This window comes from Schistocerca gregaria, chromosome 4 (assembly GCF_023897955.1).
Source record: "Schistocerca gregaria isolate iqSchGreg1 chromosome 4, iqSchGreg1.2, whole genome shotgun sequence".
In the NCBI taxonomy this organism is placed as follows: domain Eukaryota; kingdom Metazoa; phylum Arthropoda; class Insecta; order Orthoptera; family Acrididae; genus Schistocerca; species Schistocerca gregaria.
The window spans coordinates 728181246-728202719 of NC_064923.1; the positions used below are offsets into that span (position 1 = coordinate 728181246).

Below are 21474 nucleotides of genomic sequence, written 5' to 3' on the forward strand. Positions count from 1 at the left end.
TGTTGTGGGGTAGGTTATATTCAAAACAAATTATCAAGGAAAATATTCGGTAAGTTACGCAGTCCCCGAATTAATCAGCATTGAAGTTCACCCATCGGGCCATTGTGCGCGCAAATTCAAGCGGCCCGCCAGATACAGGTTCAAAATGGTGCAACTGGCTCTGAGCACTATGGGACTTAACATCTGTGGTCATCAGTCCCCTAGAACTTAGAACTACTGAAACCTAACTAACCTAAGGACTGCACACAACACCCAGCCATCACGAGGCAGAGAAAATCCCTGACCCCGCCGGGAATCGAACCCGGGAGTGGGAAGCGAGAACGCTACCGCACGACCACGAGCTGCGGACGCCAGATACAGTACAATTTTTTCTCATAGCGCAGATGATAGCTCACGGAACTACGCTCAGCTTCTGTCTCGGTTTCGATCATTGCTACCGTCTCATGTTCACCTTTCATGTAGCTCTTTCTTTCGGTTTTAGGAAACAAAACGAAGTGCACGTTCGGCGACACCATCTCTGGCGAGCAGCTTGAACTACGAGTCCAGCTTTGTATCTATCGATCATTTCGTACGTCACTAGAAAGAAGTATTTGTTCAGTAAAAGTGATGTCACCGTTTCGCGTGCTATCTTAATGTTACATTTTAAAAGAGCTTGCTTTTTAGAGAGAAGCGTTGTATTGTTGTTGTCTTTTATTGTTACACAGTATTTATATATTACTTGCTGTTTGGTAGTTTTGTGTCATTAAATACCCCCTGTTAGTGACAGAATTTCACTTAATAACAACTTCAAAGCACGGGAATTGTGTCGTTGCTGTGGTGACCCTATTCTTGTTTGTCGCTGTACGGCGTCCTGATGAAACCGCAATAAGCAATGCTGACAAGTGTCTGTTCTGCAGTGTAGTGTACCATGCGTTGAAAGAATATTTAAATGCCAAGAGTGCAACGGTACATTGACGATGGTTTAATCGACGCATCACATTTAAACATGAGATTATCTCTGTTATCACTCCTCGACGTGACCATTTCTTCAGTTAACTGTTGGGAATGTCACAAGATTATCAAGAAAGCGAATCCAGTCCCGTTGTTAATGAAATGTTCGTAAACCAGGAGAACGTAGATAATGCATCTGATTCTCGTCGGTAAATCAAACATTGGCTACATCATCGCCACCTGGATTTTTTTCACTAACTTAGCAAGGTCTTCTGCTGTTTACTTTTCTCAAAGGCGTGGAGCGAACTTGGTGTCCAATGTAGCCTAGCGACCGACCTAAGGGTAAATTGATTTCTGAGGCAGCCTTTTTCTTGGCATCCAAGCTCTTTTCCTGCCTGCGGCTACATGCCGCCGTTTTTATATTTTCTCGTTCCTATGACGTGCTTATACTCCGATATGGGGAGACGTAGCTCACCGCTCCTCCTGAACACATAAGGCGCCCTCCTTCCCTTCCCTCCGCCTCCGAAGCCGTCCACCGAGACTACCACCATGAGTTAATTCCTGAGGGCGCCCTCTGATGGAAGACAAACATTTGCCGAGAGTCTGCCCTACCCCGACGGCTTCAGCAGCAAGGGAAGGGGGTCAGACCGTATCGTCTGCTGTCACAGATAAAGCGGAGGTCGACGTGAGAACCATATGGCACACATTCGTGAGGTAGCTGACGTTATGCGTTACTATGAAGGGGCAAATAGGTGTGGTGATAAAGAAAGTGACAAGTCGAATGGATCCACATAATGATCCCAATTGTAGAACCTTGAAAAGATATACACTATGTCGTCAGAAGTGTGCGGACCCTTATTAGCGGACATTAATATGGGTTGTGCCCACCCTTCTCCTTTATGAAGGCTTAAACTTTGCTGGGAATACTTTCATTGAGGTGCCTGATTGTCTTTCGAGGAATGGCAACCCATTTTTAAGAGCCGAAACCAAACAAGGGCGTTAATGGAGGACGTTGGTGTCTGGAGCGAAGCCGGCGTTCTAACTCATCCCAAAGGTGTTCCACTGGACTCAGTTCGAGACTCTCGACAGACAAGTGCACTATAGCAATAGCAAATAATACGTCATAGATACTGCCTAATGACACGGCACATTGCCACGCTGATACAAATAAGCATTGTCTCCGTACTGTTCCTTTACTATATGCACTACACGATGCTATAAAACCTGTTTACATCCTCCCGCACTTACCGTTTTCCTAAGGAAAATAAAGGGTCCATGTCGCAACCCTGAAAAATACCCCATACCTTAATACCACCTCCTCTGAACTCCGCTGCTGGCATTACACATGATGGCAAGTTGAATTCAACATGGGTTACGCAAGAGAACTGATGCTCATATGAACATTTATCGACCATGTCTTTAATCTCTTGAGTAACTCCGTAACCATTGGCAGTTCACGTTGAGACAGCTACTTATATAATTTCCTTTCGAATTCTACACATATGTGTCAAAATTCTATCGTGGACGGTTAATGATGCAATTGTACCTTTATGCACCTCATAATTATTTGTGTCGCCTATTCGATGACTGTAACCATCTTAATGCATCTCAGTAAAAGCAGAATTGTATTGTGAGCTTTAATTTCACTCCATAGTTTGACGAAACAGGTTCTCAATATGAAACTTCCTGGCAGATTAAAACCGTGTGTCCGACCGAGACTCGAACTCGGGACCTCTGCCTTTCGCGGGCAAGTGCTCTACCATCTGAGCTACCGAAGCACGACTCACGTTCGTTACTCACAGCTTTACTTCTGCCAGTACCTCGTCTCCCACCTTCCAAAGGTTCTCAATATATCTACACTGAAACGCCAAAGAAACTGGTATAGCCGGTCGTGGTAGCCAAGCGGTTCTAGGCGCTTCAGTCCGGAACCGCGCTACCGCTACGGTCGCAGGTTCTAATCCTGTCTCGGGCATGGATGTGTCTAATGTCCTTAGGTTGGTTAGGTTTAAGTAGTTCTAAGTTCTAGGGGACTGATGACCACAGATGTTAAGTCCCATAGTGCTCAGTGCCATTCGAACCATTTTGAACCTGTATCTGCCTTCCAAATCGTTTATATAGATAAGGAACAGCAAAGGGTTTATAGCACTACCTTGGGGAACACCAGAAATCACTTCTGTTTTACTCTATGACTTTCCGTCAATTACTACGAACTGTGACCTCTGTGACAGGAAATCGCAAATCCAGTCACAGAACTGAGACGATATTCCACAAGCACGCAATTTTACTACGAGCCGCTTGTGTGGTACAGTGTCAAAGGCCTTCCGGAAATCCAGGAATACGGAATCGATCTGAAATACCTTGTCAACAGCACTCCGCACTTCGTGTGAATAAAGAGCTAGTTGTGTTTCACAGGAACGATGTTTCCGAAGCCCATGTTGACTGTGTGTCAATAGACCGTCTCCTTCGAGGCAATTCATGATGTTCGAACGCAAAATATGTTCTAAAATCCTGCTGGATATCGACGTTAACGATATGGGCCTGTAATTTAGCGGATTACTCCTGCTACCTTTCTTGCATATTGGTGTGACCTGTGCAACTTCCCAATCTTTGGGTACGGATCTTTCGTCGAGCGAACGGTTGTATATGATTGTTAAGTATGGAGCTAATGCATCAGCATACTCCGAAAGAAACCTAATTGGTACACAGTCTGGACCAGAAGACTTGCTTTTATTGAGTGATTTGAGTTGCTTCACTATCTATGTCCGAATCCCGCTCCAGCTGACCTGGTCTGGGTGCTCATGAGTCCTCTCCATTTGGCTCGGTCCTCCCACCACTTTTCTTCCTCCACTTGCTGCCAAGTCACACCTCTCCTTTCTACAGATATTCTCACTCACATTTTCCACCATGTTCTTGAGCGCCCTCTAGGTCTTTTCCCATCCATCTTTAATTCTTCCATAATTTTGGGGAGTCTCTGCCCATGCATCCTCTTAACATGCCCATACCATCTTAATCTCTTTCTTTCAATTCCTTATCTCATACTTTCTTGTTTGAGGTCCTTTCTAATCTCTACATTCCTTACTCTGTCCATTCTTGTTTTTCCCTTAACTGCTCTGAGAAATTTCATTTCCCCTGCTTGCAGTCTGCTCCAGTCCCTTTCTGTCATTGTCCATGTTTCTCCACCATAGGTGACAATAGGGATGTAATAATTCTTATACATATGGAGTTTTGCTCTTTGTGAAACTTCTTTATTACAAATCAAGCGTTTTATTGTTTGGTAGAAATTGCCTCCCTTCTGTAACCTCCTATTAATTTCGTTAGTTACTCTTCCAGCCCTAGATATTTCACTCCCTAAATTAGTGAAACTTTCTACCACTTTGAGGGTTCTCCATTAAAGGTAATATGTCCATTGATTCCTTTCTCTCTTCCAAATACCATTACTTCACTCTTATCTTTATTTATTTTTAATCCATACCTTTTCATTATTTCCTTCCACGCATCAAGCTGTAACTGTACGTCTACCTCTTTTTCACCCCATATTACCATATAATCTGCAAAAATCATCTTTTTGTCTTTTTCTTTTACTATATCTTTAACTGCACTATTCATTCCCTCCATCACAACATTAAAAAGTGCAGGAGATAGAATACTTCCTTGCTTAAGTCCTTGTCTTATTTCAAAGTTTTCAGAGTTCCCCAATGGTGTTCTAATTCTACAATTGTGTCCTCTGCACATTGTCTTCATAACATTAATGTATCCATCTTCTATATCTATATTCTTCATTTCTTCCCAGAGTCTTTCCCTGTCAGCTGAGTCATATGCCAAATATACCATTATCACCCTTTTGTTATACTCCCAACTTTTTTCCATCAATTGACGGATAGAAAAAAACAGGTCGAACGTGCTTCTTCCTTTCCTAAACCCATGCTCTTCTTCACTCAGCCCCTTTTCTATCTTTTCACTTATTCGATTTAGTAAAATTCTTTCAAAAATATTGGCTCTATGCTTCACTACTTCGAGGATATTTACTTATACGTTACTCATGTGTCAGTTTGTGTGTGTGTGTGTGTTCAAGGTTTTAGGGAGCTCAGCGATGAAGTCATTAGCGCCCTGTGAATCAAGTCCCCTTAAGGGAGACCGCCAGGAAGTTCACATTAGAGACACTGTAACGCACCAGTGGTTGTGCATATTGTAGAGCGTGGCGCTGCTGCAGCAGACAGTACATTTCAGACCCTCTGGGGGAGCGTTTCAGAGAGATTAGCAGCGCCAGAGGGCCGTGGCCTGCAGTTCGGCTGCGCCGTGCGGCCATCCGCGGCCGGTGATAACATCGCAGAGCAGCAGCCCGCGATACAGAAGCTCTGCATTGTGAGCGGGTGACTGGCACCTCTCGTGTGGAGACACAGCCGTCCCGGTTGGCAGCGGGCACTTACTGCTACTTTGTGGCACACGCTGCAGCAAGCAGCTCCGTTCTGCGAATCCACCATACGGTAATTACGAGTCAGATCATCACAAGGGGCGTAGCCAAGTAGTCTAACAAGGGCACCTTACGTAATATTCTTGCACTTTTTAAGCTACTCATTAGCACCTAGCTACTATCACAAACATTTTCTTTTGTTTTATTTCAATTTAATATTTCTTGACAACATAAATATTATTTCCAGAATGAGATTTTCACTCTGCAGCGGAGTGTGAGCTGATATGAAACTTCCTGGCAGATTAAAACTGTGTGCCCGACCGAGACTCGAACTCGGGACCTTTGCCTTTCGCGGGCAAGTGCTCTACCAACTGAGCTACCAAAGCACGACTCACGGCCGCTACTCACAGCTTTACTTCTGCCAGTATCCGTCTCCTACCTTCCAAACTTTACAGAAGCTCTTCTGCGAACCTTGCAGAACTAGCACTCCTGAAAGAAAGGATACAGAGGAGACATGGCTTAGCCACAGCCTGGGGGATGTTTCCACAATGAGATTTTCACTCTGCAGCGGAGTGTGCGCTGATATGAAACTTCCTGGCAGATTAAAACTGTGTGCCCGACCGAGACTCGAACTCGGGACCTTTGCCTTTCGCGGGCAAGTGCTCTACCAACTGAGCTACCGAAGCACGACTCACGCCCGGTACTCACAGCTTTACTTCTGCCAGTATCCGTCTCCTACCTTCCAAACTTTACAGAAGCTCTTCTGCGAAAGGCAAAGGTCCCGAGTTCGAGTCTCGGTCGGGCACACAGTTTTAATCTGCCAGGAAGTTTCATAAATATTATTTTGCACTCCGTCTTCAGGCCACAAGTGGCCCATCGGGAGCATCCGACCGCCGTGTCATCCTCAGCTAAAGATGCAGATAGGAGGGGCTCTCCCGGTCGTTACGATGGTTTTCTGTGGCCGGAGACGCTATTGTTCGTTCGAGTAGGCTGAGTGCACACCGAAAAACGGCAACAGCGCATGGCGACCCGGATGGTCAGCCATTCAAGTGCCGGCCACACCCCACAGCGCTTAACTAAAGTGATCTGATGGGAACCGGTGTATCCACTGCCGCAAGGCCGTTGCCCAAATATTATTTAAGAAATCTTCAATCATTATTTTAATTAAAATAACATCTTTTATTTTTAATTACTGACTGTACGACCACAAATATGAATTTGATAGAGGTATGGGAAATGATTTATTTTAAAATAAAAAAATACCTTGTTAAATTTCTAGAAACCAAAAAGTATTATATTTTATATACGATGTTTCTCATTTTTGCACCATATGTAATTTTATTTCGAATAATAATATTTTCAAGCCATTACTAATTAAAAGTACACTGAATCGCCAAAAAAATACCTTGTTCAATTTCTAGAAACCAAAAAGTATTATATTTTATAAACGATGTTTCTCATTTTTGCACCATATGTAATTTTATTTCGAATAATAATATTTTCAAGCCATTAGTAATTAAAAGTACACTGAATCGCCAAAGAAACTGGTATAGTCATGAGTATTCATACACAGAGGTATGTAAACAGTCAGAATACTGCTCTCCGGTCGGCAACGCCTATAACACAAGTGTCTAGCGCAGTTGTTAGATCGGTTGCTGCTACTACAACGGTAGGCTATCAAGATTTATCTGAGTTTGGACGTGGTCCACCGATGGGACACAGCATCTCCGAGATAGCGATGAAGTGAGAAGTTTCCCGTATGACCACTACACGACTGTACCGTGAATATCAGCAGTCCGGTAAAACATCAAATCTCCGACATCACTGCGGCCGGAAGATGATCCTGCAAGAACGGTGTAAGTAGGCTGTTTAGGTTTTCTTATTGGTAACGTCACATAGCGCTCTGAAAATCACTGGCTGTGCTGTATGCTGTCTGTGGCTGGTTTACATTGTTGTCTGCCATTGTAGTGTTGGGCAGCGGCAGCTGGATGTGAACAGCGCATAGCGTTGCGCAGTTGGGGGTGAGCCGCCAGCAGTGGTGGATGTGGGGAGAGAGATCGCGGAATTTTGAAATTTGTAAGACTGGATGTCATGAACTGCTATATATATTATGACTATTAAGGTAAATACATTGTTTGTTCTCTATAAAAATCTTTCATTCGCTAACTATGCCTATCAGTAGTTAGTGCCTTCCGTAGTTTGAATCTTTTATTTAGGTGGCAGTAGTGGCGCTCGCTGTATTGCAGTAGTTCGAGTAACGAAGATTTTTGTTGAGGTAAGTGATTTGTGAAAGGTACAGGTTGATGTTAGTCAGGGCCGTTCTTTTGTAGTGATATTTGAAAGTCAGATTGCGTTGCGCTAAAAATATTGTGTGTCAGTTTAAGCACAGTCATGTATAATTGTCCAAAGGGGACGTTTCAACGGGACCAACTTCGACTGAAGAGAATCGTTCAAAAAAATGGCACTATGGGACTTAATATCTATGGTCATCAGTCCCCTAGAGCTTAGAACTACTTAAACCTAACTAACCTGAGGATATCACACAACACCCAGCCATCACGAGACAGAGAAAATCCCTGACGCCGCAGAATCGTTCAACACGGCGGATGTGAAAACTGCTGCAGATTTCAGTGCTGGACCATTAACAAGTGTCAGCGTGCGAACCATTAAACAAAACATCAATGATGTGGGCATTCGGAGCCGAATGCCTGCACGTATGCCCTTGATGACTGCACAACACGAAGCTTTACGCCTCGCCTGGGTCCGTCAACACCGACAATCAACTGTTGATGACTGTAAACATGTTGACTGGTTGGACGAGTCTTGCTTCAGATAGTACTGAACGGATGGACGTGTACGGTTATGGAGATAACCACATGAATCCATATCCCCGCCTGTCAGCAGGGGACTGTACAAGCTGGTGGAGGCTCTGTAATGGTGTGGGACGTGTGCAACGTGAGTGATATGGGATCGCTGATACGTCTGGATACGACTATGACAGGTGACACGTAGATAAGCATCCTGTCTCATCACCTGCATCAATTAGAGTCCACGGTCCATTCCGACGGACTTGCGCAATTCTAGCAGGACAATGCGAGAGCCCCACGTCCAGAATTGCTACCGAGTGGTTCTAGGAACACTCTCCTGAGTTTAAACACTTCCGCTGGCAACCGTACTCCCCAGACATGAACATTATGGAGCATATCTTGGATACCTTGCAACGTGCTTTTCAGAAGAGATCTCCACCACCTCGTACTCTTCCGGATATGTGGACAGCCCTACAGGGTTCACGGTGTCAGTTCCCTCCAGCACAACCTCAAACATTAGTCGAGTTCATGCTACGTCGTGTTGCGGTACTTCTGTGGCCTCGAGGGACCTTACACGAGATTAGACATGTGTACCCGTTTCTTTGGCTCTTCAGTGTGAAAGATATTATTAAAAATTCCTGACTCAGTATTTGTTAGTTAAAAATGAGATGAGATGGTCGTACTGCATTATTGGCCACTTCAGTGACTTGGGCGTGTTATTGACGAAGCTGAGACAGTCAAATAATATTTCTATTTGTTAATAAATATGAAATATAAAAAAGATGTTCCTGCTATCTATATTCGAACTAGTAATTTTGAGATTTGAAGGCTTTCACGTTGGTCACTTAATAATCAACGAGTCTGTTAGTAACTGACAAATATCTTGCAAATCAGTATCAGTTTCAACATCAAATTTTAATGCCTTTTCGTCTGGCCAGAAATTAAAATAATAAACCATATTTTAATAAAAATTCCGGATTCAGCATTAATTGATTGTTATTTCTTCTTGTTAATAAATAAGAAATTTAAAAGTAATTAATTCAGCGGAATTAATTTTTAATACAACACATTTTTATTTCTGGCTAAGAAATATAAAATAGTTTCTTCTAGTCGCATACAGGTTCCTAAATACATGGAAATTGTCGTAATAACTTGTGAATTTTTAATAGCTATGAAGATACTTGTAAGCTTTATGACTAAAAACGTCTGACACATACAATGGATAATAATTAGGAAGTGAACTATTTCTCTAACAATTATGCACTGCATAAACACAAAGTTTTTCGTGATAGGTCTTAATTGTATTTTCATAGTTATTACAAATTCAAAATAACAAATTTTCGGAAATATCTGTACGGTATTCGGAATCTATATGGAGACAGAAGAAATTATTCTGCACTTTGTACTCCGAAACGTGTAATATTAAAATTTTATTTTTATTTCATTGATTATGTTTTCTTTTTATTCTTCTCTGTGTGAAATTTCCAATCTATTTCAAACATCTTGATGATTTTACAGCAGATATATGTGGTAAATTTCTGGTTTATTTCAGTTTGTCTTAGTATGACTCATGCAATATGTTGTTTCCTGCTACGTATATCTCACGAAAAGACCCATGAAGGTAAGAATTAGACAGATTCGAACACACGGCCGTGAACTACTAGTGACTGGAACAGGAAAAGGGGTAAACGGCAGTGGTTCACAAAGTACCCTCTACCACACACTCACATACCATACAAGAACACAAGAAGTTAATACTGCGTTCTCATCCAGTTCTGAACTGTGTTGAACGTCTCAAGTCTCTAGCTCATCGAGAAGTTAGCTTAAAATGAGTTGCAGAATTTGTACAGAACAGACAGACACGTTAATAAAAATGTTACAAAATGAGTCACGTACATACTAAATTTGTTAGAAATAGCTCCAAGCGTCCCTGAGTTAAGTTTTTATCTCAGTCCATTTAACATCCCCACCATCAGCTGCGTGCGTGCTAGGGACCCACTGTGAGTGTAATTTCTTTTTTTTTTCTTTTTTCATGTTGCAGGTAATACGTGAGCTCACATCAGTAAAAATTGCTCGAGGTACCACAGAGGCGCGTCTGTAAATCGTATGAGGTGTTGGAGATCGTTTCTGCACCAGATGATTTACGCACTTTGCACCTGCACGGGTTGTGACGCTATCTGCGAATCACAGCCATCGTACAGGAACTCCAATACTGGACGGGAGGTGCTCTCTCTCTCTCTCTCTCTCTGTCTCTCTTTGTCTCTGTGTATGTGTGTGTGTGTGTGTGTGTGTGTGTGTGTGTGTGTAATGCTTCTGTCTCACACCTTTTCTCTCCTACCTCTACTTCTACTGTTTTTACCGCCAGAGTATTCCACTGCTCTCACCGATGGGTAAAATTTCAACTCTATCTTGTCGGAAAGTGTGTTTCAGAAAAGCAGTTGTAGAACTTATACCATATATACATGTTAAAATTACACTGAAGAGCCAAGAAACTAATACACCTGCCTAATATCATGCAGCGCCCCGCCGAGCACCTAGGAGTGCCACAACACGACGTACCATGGATTCGACTAATGTCTGAAATAGTTCTGGATGGAACTGACACCATGATCCGGCAGGGCTGTCCATAAATCCGTAAGAGTATAGCGGGGTGGAGATCTCTCTTCTGAACAGCACGTTGCAAACCACCCCAGATATGCTCAATAATGTTCATGTCTGGAAAGTTTGGTGGGCAGCGGAAATATTTAAACTCGGACGCGTGTTCCTGGAGGCACACTGTGGAAATTCTGGACGTATGGGGTGTCGCATTTTCCTGCTGGAATTGCCCAAGTCCGTCGGAATGCACAATGGACATCAGGGGTCCCATATCATTCCAACTGCACACGCCCCACTCCAATACATAGCATCCTCCAGCTTGAACAGCCCCCTGCTGATATGCAGGGGATCCATGGATTCATGAGGTTGTCTCCATATCCGTACAAGTCCATCCTCTCGATACAATTTGAAACGAGACTCGTCCGACCAGGCCAGGCAACATGTTTCCAGTCATCAACTGTCGAATGTCGTTGCTAACGGGCCCAGGCGAGGCGTGAAGTCTTGCGTCGTGTAGTCATCAAGGGTACAAGAGTGGGCCTTCGGCTCCGAAAGCCCACAGCGATGATGTTTCGTTGAATGGTTCGCGCGCTGAAACTTGTTCATGTCTCAGCGTTGAAATGTGCAGCAATTTTCAGAAGTGTTGCGTTTCTGCCACCTTGAACGATTCTCTTCAGTCGCCGTCGGTTCCGTTCTTGCAGGACCATTTTCCGGCCGCAGTGATGTCTAAGATTTGATGTTTTACCGAATTTGTGATATTCTGATCTAACAACTGCGCCAGGCACTTGTTGTCTTGTATAGGCGTTCTCGAGCGCAGCTCCGCACTGTACCTGTCTAAACATCTATGTATTTGATTACGCATCCCTATTCCAGTTTCTTTGACGCTTTAGCGAAGTAGTACTAGTGAGATACGAGACAGCGACTTAACGACTGCAGCAGTCGAACGGTAAGCACCTCGCTACTGTCGATTATATCAATAAATAAAAAATGATTTGTAGTTTTCAACGTTCGTAAAGATTTTAATTTTCAAGGTCGATTTTTTCAAGTTTTCTTGAGAACTATATCGTACTGCTTTCGGAAACTGATGTCCATGGAATGACCTTCATATTCTATAAGTATGAAGGAAAACTAAGAGGGCCAGTCTTTAAGGTCCAGTTGTGAGATGCATTGGGAAATAAGCTGTTACATTTCGTTGTTTCGCTTTCCTGAGCAATTTGAAAACATTTGTGCGACAGAAAATCATTTACCAGTCACTGGTAATTTCCACAGTATTCTTTAATTCTCTAAGTTTAATAGAGAATAATTCATAGCACAATCTGATGGGAGGGTAGAAATGCTTAGGGGCCAAAGGATTATGATATTCCCCCCTGCCCCGTCTCTCTCTCTCTCTCTCTCTCTCTCTCTCTCTCTCTCTCTCCCACTCTTTGTGTATGTGTGTGTGTGTGTGTGTGTGTGTGTGTGTGTGTGTGTTTGTGCACGCGAAGGGGTTGGAGGGTGTTTGTGGGTTCAGGTGTTTTCTTATTTCTTGACTGTTGGTCCTACATATATCTATTCACGGCTCTATCTCGTTCATTCACACACACATTTGCTCAAACAGTGACAATATTTCCTGGACACTGCAAAGTATAACTTTCCAATAATTACTACCCCAAGTCTTGACTGGAAGTTATCTCTTCCGTTCCAATGTCGTATATTCGGCTCGAAAAAGTGCAGCAGTTAAGGCTCTAGATTCCCATTCGAGAGCGTTGAATTTCCATCAAGACATCCGATTTTAGACTTTCCCTTTCTTCCTAAGATGGTTCCTTTAAAAATGACATGCTCGATACCCTATCCTTATTCAACCCTTTCTCAACTAATGCTCCCTCTCCCGTGATGTCGTCGTGTAACCGATGTTAAGCTTTTACCTTACTTACTTTGATTTCCGTTCATACCTTTATTTTTTGATGTCAACTGCAATGCATTGTGCTCTGGTGTGCGGTCATTGTTACTAGACTATTATCTAATAAGGGGCATTAGGTCCTAGTTGAGATGGCGCTTTGTCTACATACGAGAGAGATGCAGAGATAGGGAACAGATATACTTTAGTATTGTTACTGACTGTACATCAGGCTTTCAGTGAATGATTGTATCTGGCCACGTTTTCCAGGCGAGCAAAGCGTGATCTTCTTGATCTGCCTTGAAAAAGGTAAATAAATAAGTAGAGAGTATTTCTGAAAGTATTTGTATGGAGTGTATGGAAGTGAAAGATGGACGATGAATAGTTTAGACAAGAAGAGAATAGAAGCTTTCGAAATGTGCTGCTACAGAAGAATTCTGAAGATTAGATGGGTAGATCTCGTAACTAGTGAAGAGGTACTGAACAGAATTGGGGAGAATAATTTGTGGCACAACTTGACTAGAAGACGGTACCGATTAACACGACACATTCTGAGGCATCAAGCGAATAGAGAAGCGTGGAGGTTAAAAATCGTTTAGGGAGACCATGAGGTGAATGCACGAAGCAGATTCAGAAGGATGTAGTTTGCAGTAGTTGCTCGGAGAAGAAGAAGCTTGCACAGTATAAAGTAGCATGGAGAGCTGCATCAAACCAGTCTTTGAACAGGAGACCACAACAACAAGAGATTAGAACAGCAAACTAAAATTATGAAGTTTCAGGCCAATGTAAGTGCTTTCTCAATGAAAAAAAAATGGAGCATTTGCAGCACTAATTGTTCCAACAACAAACTTAATCATTATGTTTGGCACCTCTTGGTGGTATCTATTCCTCCATCAAAATAACTTTCTGAGCTTAAATCGATGTGAGATGAATGAACAGATTATGGGAGCCGTTAAATGGTGTTTTGCGTACCTTACGTAATCATAGTCAAGACGTGGAACTGGAAAAAAAGTTACATAAAACGTACGGGCCTAAAAGTGATAATCAGAATCCATCACATCCTTCACAGGTGCAAGTGAACTATTCAGCGCGAAGTAATGAGTTGCCCACTGTGTTAAAGAGGAGGGTTAAAAATGAATCACAGACGAAGCTCGCGAAATGAAACCGAAGAGGATGGCTCCTGCAGTAATAATGGTCATGGTGAGTGAGTCTGCTTGAGATAGAAGTGCGTGCCCGACTCTTTTGTTTGTGAAAGACGAGCAAGTTAATTGTGCGGCGCCTGTGCAGGCTTCTGAAAATGGCTTTGACGCCCGGTGTTAATGGGAAAATGAGAATGGCAAACGGCGTACCGCGCAGCCGCAACAGTGCATTCGGAAGTAATTAAATTCCTGACTATAAACGACGCAGCCACAGGCGCGGAGAGCGCCAGCGGAAAGATGAGCCGGAATGCTTGGTGGGAAAAGGCGGCGGGCCTGGACGAGTCACCCAAGGAAACGCACGGCAAGAATGAAAGGTCTGGGATGCGTTACAGGGGAATAAGAAATAACCGAATCTAACTCAAGGTCAAGATGCGCATGCTTTTCGTTTAACGTACAGTCTGTCTCATAACTGCTGAACGCTTTTGTAAGGCTTAAATATACAATGTGATTATAATTGAAGTGTAGCTAGTCACACAGATCCAGTGTGTGCTGTAATTATCGTATTGCAGCGAAACATGGTATACAGGCTGGTCCATTGATCGTGACCGGGCCAAATATCTCACGAAAATAATCGTCAGGGGGGAAAACAAAAGGCGCTATGGTTGGCCCGCTAGATGGCGCTGCCACAGGTCAAACGGATATCAATTGCGCTTTTAAAAAAAAAATAGGAAACCCAATTTTTATTACATATTCGTGTAGTACGTAAAGAAATATGAATGTTTTAGTTGGACCACATTTTCCGCTTTGTGATAGATGGCGCTGTAATAGTCACAAACGTGTAAGTACGTGGTATCACGTAACATTCCGCCAATGCGGATGGTATTTGCTTGGTGATACATTACTCGTGTTAAAATGGAGCGTTTACCAATTGCGGAAAAGGTCGATATCGTGTTGATGTATGACTATTGTTATCAAAATGCCCAATGGGCGTGTGCTATGTATGCCGCTCGGTATCCTGAACGACATCAGCCAAGTGCCCGGACCGTTCGCCGGAAAGTTACGTTATTTAAGGAAACAGGAAATGGTCAGCCACATGTGAAACGTCAGCCAGGGCCTGCAACAAATGATGATGCCCAAGTAGGTGTTTTAGCAGCTGTCGCGGTTAATCCGCACATCAGTGGCAGACAAATATCAAAAACGGATCCCACACTGCTCAGCAGTATTCAAGCAGTGGGCGAACATGCGTACTGTAACCTACTTCCTTTGCTTTCGGACAGCATTTCCTTAGGATTCTCAGAAATGTTTTTTTTGTTTGATGCCTATTTCGTGACATATTTGGCCCGGCCACTATCAATGGACCACCCTGTATATGCTAATGCGTTAGTGTGGAACCGATTTAAGCTAAAAAATATTCATTTCAATTTTGATCACCCGGTAAAAATCTGGCGCTGTAGAGCATCTTGTCGACATGTTCAGTGCTCATGCTGAACAAATTTCGTAAGCAGCAGTAATAATAAAATAAACATCATGTTTTTCGCACTTGTTTGACCTTTTATACTCTCGTCCCTTTCCTAATCCATACATACGGACACATTTCCAAACGCCTGTCTTGTATTCACAGCGCCAGATCTGCACCCATGACCAAAATTGGAACTAATTTTTTCCAGCGTGTATCCGTTCCGCATTAACGCATTAGAGTAACTACCAAGTTTCGCTGCCATACGATAATTACAGCGCAGACTCGACGTCTGTGAGTAGCTGCAATTTAATTACCACCACCCGGTATTCATCAATACGCATCTTAAAGTCATGCTCTTACGACCATATCTAACAAAAGTTTTTGATGCTTTTGCTTTGACCTCGGTTGTACTCAATGGAAGACACTTGCGTATCGACGAATATCCTGACAGTAGTCGAAGTCTCACAAAGCCCTCTGAAGCAGGGCTATTGGGATGGTGTGCAGGACTCTGATACTACTCAGCGTCAATCTTGCTAATAGCTCGCCCCAGTTCTTTTGAAGTTCTGAGTTACGCTTCGCCTCTATCGGCAATGACCTTCTCGTCGACAGGTTGTTGAATTTTTTCAAAGAAAAGGACAAGCTGGGAGTGTCTGTTGGTTCGACCCTAGAGGAAGGACTCGCACGCTGAGAGATTTTATTAGTGATGTATCTCTGAGCTGTAAAGTTTCTTTGCGACCACTCACTGCAAATGGGCTGTCAGATGGCGATTAGATTCTTCTGAAAGGGCTCATACCAAAGTGGTGGGGACGGGTTATGTTGGAAAATGCGCCCTGGTTCCTCTTCATTTTCCTCCTCTTCGGTGAGCAGCACCCACTGTACATCTACCAATGCAGAAGCAGTATTTAAGAAACGACGCAGAGCGTGTTAACTTTTAGATGGTTCAATAGCTCTCAACCTCACGTTGATTTTATCGGAACCCGAAGTATTACTTGAAGAATGTCATGTATTTTTATGTAAAAATAATTTCAGAGTAGTTTCCCGCGAGAATGTGCGCTCTTTTATTAAAGAAATACTTCAGAACAGTGATACCACAGAAATCAACCTGTGGCTGACACCAACCGGGAAAACAGTTACTTCAAATTAAAAAAAAAAAAAAAAAAACCAGCAAACTAAATTTTCCCCACTTCTCTCGTTTCCCTCGAACCAAGCACACATATTTTGTGTGTCTGTACTACAAACAGATTTAATTTATAACTAAATTTGTTAAAAATCGGTTATGTTCTTGTTATCATTTGTAAGTACACCACTGTCCATTAAAACTGCTACACTAAGAAGAATTTTATTCTGAAGTCATTGCACTATTTTTAGATTGGTATGAGATGCAGAAGGAAACATGCGTGACACCATCAAGAATGAAGGTTGCTCCGTTGCTCATTTCGAAAGAAATTAAACGCATTTCAAAAATTGATTTTTTACAAAATTTGCTGTTTCAGTCAGAGACCAGAGGGAGATGCGCCTATGTATAGCCAAAAAGGCCATGATGTGGTGCGTATGGCAGCAACATTTGTTTCTTAAATATTTTTGCCTGCGTTTGATGTGTCGAATGCCTTCAGCGCTACGTTGTGGACATTTTTGTTACCTTGTGCGAAACGTCAAATCTGTTCACTCGGTTGTATTCTGAAACTGATTACTTGCATGACACCTTATCTTGTGTACGGATTCCCTTACGTCCTTTGGTATGTTTATTTTAAAATGCGTTCTTGTACACTTGTGTCAGTCTATTATTTGTTAACTACCGTAAATATCAGTGTTACACGTCACCTTTGTAACCCTCCTGCACATATATCGTAGATTAATTTTCTCGATGCACAGGGTGCTTTGCCGGCCGGTGTGGCCGAGCGGTTCTAGGCGCTTCAGTTTGGAACCGCGCGACCGAGGTTCGAATCCTGCCTCGGGAATGGATGTGTGTGGTGTCCTTAGCTTAGTCAGGTTTAAGTAGTTCTAAGTTCTAGGGGACTGATGACCTCAGATGTTGGGTTCCATAGTGCTCAGAGCCATTGGAACCACTTTTGACCAGGGTGCTTTAAAAATTCATATAAATTTATTGAAAGAAAATATAGAGCTGGGTTTAGTGTTATTTTATTGGGAAACACATCATGTTTTTTACCTTATACTAAAGATATAATACGTGGATTCTGTTGGTTATTTGGCACTCGTGCCATCGAAAGTAAGTTTCTTGCCAAACTCGCTGCAGCACTGCAGGTGTAACTTGCTCAGTGGCGGGGTGAATTCTTGGTCTAAGTTCAGGTAGAAAAGCCGGCTCAGGAGGTACAAACACGGTATCTTTGATAAATCCCCATAAAAAAAAAACTCGAGCGGTGTCAGGTCTGGGGAACGTGGGGGCCACACAATTGGCTCATCACGGCCAATCAGTTAACCTGTAAAGCGGTCACTGAGAAAATCCGGGACGTCAGCCAGGCCAGGCAGTGGGGTGGTGCACCATCTTGCAAGAAGTAAACATTTCGTTCTTGGTCATCCTCATCGATCTGTGGTATCAAAAATTGTTGTAACATATCCAGGTACTCTACAAAATTAGAAGGAAGGTCAGCATTGGCCGTAATTTTCATGATTTATTAACAGCAAAATCGATTTTCGATCAGATGATGATCCTCTTCAGTGCTGGAAGCTTAACATTTCACATAGCGATCAGTGAACAAGACACAAAAGACTACAAATACACCTGAGTATAAAGTTCAGTGCCCTCAGCTGAATAGCAGAGGTATGATTGGTCAACTTAAACTGAAGCTAGTTGACGTCATAAAGCCCTGCTCGAAATTGGAGGGAACGGTCGCTATTGGCGCGAATGATTTTCTGAGACAGTGTGGCGGAATTTTGGAATCAGAACTGAATGCTGATTCGCGGTTTTTGAGGTGAATAGAGAGTTGAGCAGTGTTGGCTTCGCCCTTGCGTTGCACAGGCACAGAGGGTTCAAAAATGGTTGAAATGTCTCTGAGCACTATGGGACTTAACATCTGTGGTCATCAGCCCCCTAGAACTTAAAACTACTTAAAGCTAACTAACCTCAGGATAACACACAACACCCAGCCATCACGAGGCAGAGAAAATCCCTGACCCCGCCGGGAAACGAACCCGGGAACCCGGGCGCGGAAAGCGAGAACGCTACCGCACGACCACGAGAGGCGGGCAAGTGGCACAGAGGGGACTGATGATCTGATCTTCCTCGGAGTCGGACGGCCTTGGTCGCTCTTTTCCGGAAGAACTTAGAATTCTTCGGACAGCCTTCGAGGCCAGGGGTTCACACAGAGTTGCTGCACGGCAGAAGTTGGCGCCTACACCATCAGGACGCTGCCTACCGACGACGTGCTGCAGATGTCAGTTCTGGTACAGTATTTTGCGCCTCCGGCATTGTAGGACCTTATCGATTTTATACTGAATCCCTCAGCAGCACGCACGCTCGTTTTGCTACAAGTTGACCGTGATTGTTTCTCCACGAGATCCCATTTGAGCTCTCACTACTAATTTCACAACTAATTTCAGATTTCCTGCCTTCGACTAATACAAACAAAAGTGACAAATTTATTGATGCATCCACAGTTGAAACAGGACCTCTCCAGAACCAAAGTTCAGAGACATCTACAAACGGACCACAACCTAGAGCATGTACCTACATTTCCCCAAAAGAAATAATTCCTTTGCCAAGAAGAAAACGTTGCTAAAAAAGACAGAAGAAAGGACAGAAGTCAGAAATAGTATCTGGGACCCCATTCAATAAGAAACTGGAATTCCAATCAACAGAACAAGAAATAAAGAAACCAAAGAGGAAAGTGTTTGATTATGATCAAGCAGACAAAAAGAAAGCAAAGGGAAACTTAAATACGTCTAGGGAAAATTCAAAAATTTTTCACTGTCCAGGCTGTACTGAAAAATACAGTAATTCACCAACAGAAGACTGGATCCAATGTCTCAAGTGCGAGGAGTGGTCGCATGAATCCTGCTCTTCATTTGTGATCTTTGTTAAAAACATTCTCGTCTAGCAGGAATATTTTTGCATGTTTTTGATGACAGGCCCTGATTTGTTCATTAGGTCAAATATTGTATCAACAGTAACTGTTATGTTCTGAGAAGCAAGGTGTATTACGTTTATGTACGCTATAAATTAAATAAAAGACGAAGACCTAAATGACACACATGTTTTTCTCATTTGATAACAATGAGCAAATTTACCCCACTAGAAACACACTATCAGCCCACGGTTGGGTAAGACTGCCCATTTGCATTACTTTTTGTACTAAGTGCGAATTACAGTTTAGATTGTTTCTATTACTTTCGGACTCTGTCACATAACAGGCAAAATTCAGATGAAATGCCAGTTAAAATATAATTGTAATTTGTGACGTTTCCTTCAGTATATCGCTGTTTAAACCTTAAGTGCGCAATCTTGTTCCAGTTTACTGTACTGCTATATAGTCGGGAGATTAATATTTGATTTATTAGGACCTCCAGTCATTACCGTGAATCTATTGCATCACAGAGAGTAGGAGCCCCATATTCTCGAGCCAACTCTCATTCTCATAATATTTCAGTGAACCCAGTGCTTTAACCTACTGTTTGTGTAGATAATCATGTGCATTTATGTTCTGATGTATAATAAATGTCATTGTAATATTTAATCCGCATATCATTTCGTATATATATGCAGAATCCCGTTTCCTGTTGTTTATTATGATAAAGTTCTTTTTTTCTGAGTAGATTACGATTTATTATTAAATTATTGTGAGTATGCACTCCGTATTTTACCAACTATCACGGTCCACCATCATTTTCTTCCGCTACAATTGTGCGCATAATTACACTACTGGCCATTAAAATTGCTACACCACGAAGATGACGTGCTACAGACGCGAAATTAAACCGACAGGAAGAAGATGCTGTGATATGCAAATGATTAGCTTTTCAGAGCATTCACACAAGGTTCACGCTGGTGGCGACACCTACAACGTGCTGACATGAGGAACGGATTTCTCATACACAAACAGCGGTTGACCGGCGTTGCCTGGTGAAACGCTGTTGTGATGCCTCGTGTAAGGAGAAGAAATGCGTACCATCACGTTTCCGACTTTGATAAAGGTCGGATTGTAGCCTATCGCGATTACGGTTTATCGAATCGCGACATTGCTGCTCGCGTTGGTCGAGATCCAATGACTGTTAGCAGAATATGGAATCGCTGGGTTCAGGACGGTAATGCGGAACGCCGTGCTCGATCCCAACGTCCTCTTATCAGTAGCAGTCGAGATGACAGGCATCTTATCCGCATGGCTGTAACGGATCGTGCAGCCACGTTACAAGTCTCGGTCACCTCTTGTTCGCATTGACGGCAGTTTTAACAGTGGACGTTACATTTGAGATGTGTTACGACCCGTAGTTCTACCCTTCATTCGATACCTGCCAAACCCTACATTTCAGCCGAATAATGCACGATCGCATGCTGCAAGTCCTGTACAGGCCTTTCTGGATACAGAAAATGTTCGACTGCTGCCCTGGACACCAAATTCTCCAGATCTCTCACCAATTGAAAACGTCTGGTAGATGGTGGCCGACCAACTGGCTCGTCACAGAACACATTGACTACTCTTGATGAACTGTGGTATAGTGTTGAAGCGGCATGGGCAGCTGTACCTATACACGCCATCCAAGCTCTGTGTGACTCAATGGCCAGGCGTATCAAGGCCGTTATTATGGCTAGAGGTGGTTGTTCCGGGTACTGATTTCTCAGGATGTATGGACCCAAATTGCGTGAAAATGTAATCACATGTCAGTTTATCATCTGCATTTCTACATCTACATCTACATCTACATGATTACTCTGCAATTCACATTTAAGTGCTTGGCAGAGGGTTTCATCGAACCACAAGCATACTATCTCTCTACCATTCCACTGCCGAACAGCGCGCGGAAAAACGAACACCTACACCTTTCCTTTCGAGCTCTGATTTCTTTTATTTTATGTTGATGATCATTCCTACCTATGTAGGTTGGGCTCAACAAAATATTTTCGCATTCGGAAGAGAAAGTTGGTGACTGAAATTTCGTAAATATATCTCGCCGCGACGAAAAACGTCTTTGCTTTCATTAAAACTCGCGTATCATATCTGCCACACTCTCTCCTCTCTTACGTGATAATACAAAACGAGCTGCCCTTTTTTGCACCGTTTCGCTGTCCTCCGTCAATCCCAGCTGGT

General features: G+C 43.0%; 1 protein-coding gene and 1 non-coding gene across 3 annotated transcripts in view; both read right to left on the bottom strand.

The window, feature by feature from the left end:
* The window catches only part of LOC126266758 (atrial natriuretic peptide receptor 1-like), a 1377759-nt gene that overhangs the window by 944573 nt on the left and 411712 nt on the right, over nucleotides 1–21474 (bottom strand). The gene's annotated exons all lie outside the window — the stretch shown is intronic.
* On the bottom strand, nucleotides 5954–6028 carry Trnas-cga (transfer RNA serine (anticodon CGA)). The gene has a single exon. It is a non-coding gene; the product is annotated as a tRNA-Ser (tRNA).